Source organism: Corvus brachyrhynchos, unplaced genomic scaffold (genome assembly GCF_000691975.1).
Source record: "Corvus brachyrhynchos isolate BGI_N302 unplaced genomic scaffold, ASM69197v1 scaffold267, whole genome shotgun sequence".
Lineage (NCBI taxonomy): Eukaryota > Metazoa > Chordata > Aves > Passeriformes > Corvidae > Corvus > Corvus brachyrhynchos.
This window is the reverse complement of record NW_008239124.1, coordinates 160,227-164,036: the sequence shown is the minus strand read 5'-3', so window position 1 is coordinate 164,036 and position 3,810 is coordinate 160,227. Positions and strand designations below refer to the sequence as shown.

The 3,810-nt window shown below is 46.6% G+C and overlaps 1 pseudogene; it reads left to right on the top strand.

The window, feature by feature from the left end:
• Positions 1-2,827, top strand: part of LOC103619547 — a 9,011-nt pseudogene extending 6,184 nt beyond the window's left edge.
• The last annotated feature ends 983 nt before the right edge of the window (positions 2,828-3,810 follow it).

The window sequence follows — 3,810 nt, the reverse complement described above, 5'->3', positions numbered from 1 at the left end:
TCAAACTGGCCAGCTGATAGGTTCTGTCAGGTCATAGAGGAAGATGTAAGCACCTCTTTGCAAGAACATCACTTCCGGGACTATGCTTTGCTAGCCTATGACACCCAGGGAGCTACAGGCCAGTCAGCCTCACCCCAGTCCCTGGAAAGGTGATGGAGCCCTCATTCTGGAGGCCATCTCTACCCACATGGAGGACAAGAAGGTGATCTGGAGCAGTCAGCATAGATTCACTAAAAGGTAATCATGCTTGACCAACCTGATTGCCTTCTACAATAAAACAACTATATGGATGGATGAGGGGAGAGCAGTGGATATTGTCTACCTGGTCTTCATCAAGGCTTTTGACACTGTCTCTCACAACATCTTCATGGGCAAGCTCTGGAAGTGTGGACTGGATGAGAGGACAGTGAGGTGGGTTGAGAACTGGCTGAATGGCAGATCCCAGAGGGTTGTGATCAGTGGCACAGGGTCTAGTTGGAGGCCTGTCACTAGTGGTGTCCCCCAGGGTTCAATACTGGGCCCAATATTGTTTAACTTATTCATCAATGACTTGGCTAAAGGGGCAGATGCCTCCTCAGCAAGTTTGCTGACAACACAAAGCTGGGAGGAGTGGCCGATACTCCAGAATGTTGTGCAGCCCTTCCGAAGAACCTCAACAGGTTGGAGACATGAAATTCAACAAAGGGAAGTGCAGGATCCTGCACCTGGGGAGGAATAACCCCATGCACCAGCACAGGCTGGGGGCCAACCTGCTGGAAAGCAGCTCTATGGAGAAGGACCTGGGGGTCCTGGTGGACAACAAACTGTCCATGAGCCAGCAGTGCCCTTGGTGTGCCCTTTTGGCCAAGAAGGCCAATGGGATCCTGGGATGCATTAGGAAGAGCACTGCCAGCAGGTCAAGGGAGGTGATCCTGCCCCTCTACTCAGCCCTGGTGAGGCACATCTGGAGTTCTGTGTCCAGTTCTAGGCTCCCCAGTACAAGAAAGACATGGAGCTTCTGGAGCAGGTCCAGCAGAGCACTACAAAGATGATTAGGGGACTGGAGCATCTCTCTTACGAGGATAGGCTGAGGGAGCTGGGCTTGTTCTGAAGTGGGCTAGTTTGTTCTGAAGACACTGTTATTTATCTGTAAACATGACATCTTCTAAAGCCAGTCTCATTTGCAGGATCAAAGAGCTGAAGAAAGGGATTAAATGTTCTACCCTGTCACAAACAGGTATTGGACAGCTGGAAATGTATCTCCAAAATGTGTCCAAAACATTCCCTCTTTGCCACCTGGGAAAAAGAGTTCTCCAAAGAAATTGAAGCTAGGCCTCCAGCATCCCTCAAATGCTACAAAGGCATGTCCTACAATACTCCAGCCACTGTGTTCCTTTTACCTCTATCCCCAGGAGAATCAACAAAGAACATGTCTACAGAGGAAATCCCAGCTCATCATAGTTCCAACACACTAGCCCTACAGCTAGCACATCCCCTGAAGAAGAAAACTGATGATCTGTCTCCCCACTCTGAAAAGAACCCCATTGCAAAGGATTTCATCATCAAAAATGCTGCCATGGCAGAAACAAAAGAGAGTGGCCAGAGGTACAAGTATACACAAGACAGATCACCTGTCCAGTGCCTGAAAGTCCAGACAGTGCAACCTGTTCAGAAACAGCTTGTTTCTAAGAGATGATATTTCCTTTGGAGATGGAAATCTGCCTTCTGACAGCACACAGGAATGGGGAAATGCCTTTGTTAAACAGTGTGTTGAAACCTGGACAAATCTGCCTCCATTTCAGAAGGAAAGGGAAGAGCATTTATGTCCTTATCACCAGCAGTTTCAGCAGACACCTACTCTACAGCAAAAATTGAACTATCAAACTCTTAAAAGGTTTTTAATGCAATACAAGTCCAAGGAGATTCAAGCGAAGCAGGAGCCGAACCTTACTCCCACAGAAGTACAGAGCAAAGAGGGGATGCAGCTGGAAGATCTGGATGACTGATTTCAGTGAAAATTCTTTCTCACCTGCCTGCAGTCAAAAGAGTGTGAAAGGAAGAAACACCAACAAATGCAGTTAACATTAATTTTTTCCTTCATCAACAAGAACAAGGAAATGAGGAAAAGCAAAAAGGCCAAAATCAAGGGGATTTATTTTTAAAATATGCAATACCCATTCAAGAACATGAACTAGATGACAGCTGGGATTGTAGTGAGGGCAGCCCAAAGACAGGGGAATCCATTAAAAATGCAGGCTGCAGCAAAACTCCATCAGACTGGAGCTATGACTTAGCTATTGAGTCCTCTCCAAGCAATACTGCAGAAAAACCTTACTGCCTGCAAGATCCTGCTTGTAACTGGAAAAATGGCAAATATTTCCTAGCTGATCACAAACAGTACAAATCCAAACACAGATGTCTCATTTATTCCAGTGAAGTCACTTTGACTCCAGAAAAGGATGCTTCAAACCTATATGTTTCTCCTGTACCGAAATCAGGAACTCCAGAGGGCAGATATACCTCCAGCATGAAGAGAAGGAAGAATCCACTTTGGATAGACAAGCTGCCCTTGCAGGAGATGTAAAATGGAAAGCTTGAAAAAACTGAGTTAACCATTCCAGACTATCCAGTTGTTCCTCAGAATCCACTTCTGAGCTAATGGCCCCTCTCATGGTGTCCCTTCTTGACTACGAGGAAACAACTGATACAGAGAAAATGTCTTCTAAACAAGAGAAGCTGACCTGGGGACAAGAACATACATGGTTCCCAGAAAAGGTTTGAGGAAGAGAACTGGCAGTGTATGAGAAGCAGAGCTCTGCTGGACAGCATGCTGTACCTGGGGGAATAAATGCATTGTGGAGGAACACACTGCACCCTTCTGCATTTCCCACAAACAGGGGTCAAGTGGCTTTCACCCACTTGCTGTGATGTGAAGCTATGCTGCTGCCTTCTGGGCTTGGGTTCATCAAAGTAAGGAGTCGTTCACAGTCCATTTGTTGGACATGACCTGACAGAAATACCTGCAGCTGAATCCACGGGCTTCAGGTGTGCTGGTTTTGACTGAGATAATTTTCTTCCCAGTGGCTGGTATGGGGCTGTGTTTTGGATTTGTGCTGAACACAAGGTTGATAATATAGAGATGTTTTTGCTATTGCTGAGCGCCACTTGCACAGAGCCAAGGCCTTTTCTGCTTCTCTTACTGCCACGCTGGTGAGGAGGCTGGGGGTGCATGGGAATTTGGGAAGAGACACAGCCCAGACACATGACCCCAACTGACCAAAGGGATGTTCCAGACCATATGACATCATGCTCAGTATATAAGCTGGGGGGAAGAAGAAGGAAGGAGATGTTCCAAGTTATGGCATTTGTGTTCCCAAGTAAACATTACACATGATGAAGCCCTGCTCCACTGGCGATGGCTGAACACCTGCTTGCCCATGGGAAGTAGTGAATGAATTCCTTGCTTTGCTTGTGTGTATGGCTTTTGCTTTCCCTGTTAAACTGTATCTCAACCTATGAGTTTTTTTGCTTTTACCCTTCAGATTCTCTCCCCCATCCCACTGGGGGGGAGTGAGGGAGCAGCTGCGTGGGGCTTGGTTGACAGCTGGGGTTAAACCATGACACCAGGGAAGAGAGAGAGGGTGGTTTGTTTCTCAGTAAGTCAACATGCAAAGAATACTGAGGTGGCAGAGAGTGTGATGCTGATCTTAAAGATAGTACTGGTAATTGAAACAAAGAACTTTAAATCCAACAACAAAAGGTTGGTGGACCGAACATTCCTAATAACAACATTGGCCAAGGTTGGGGACGCATGGGAATTTATTTGCCAAA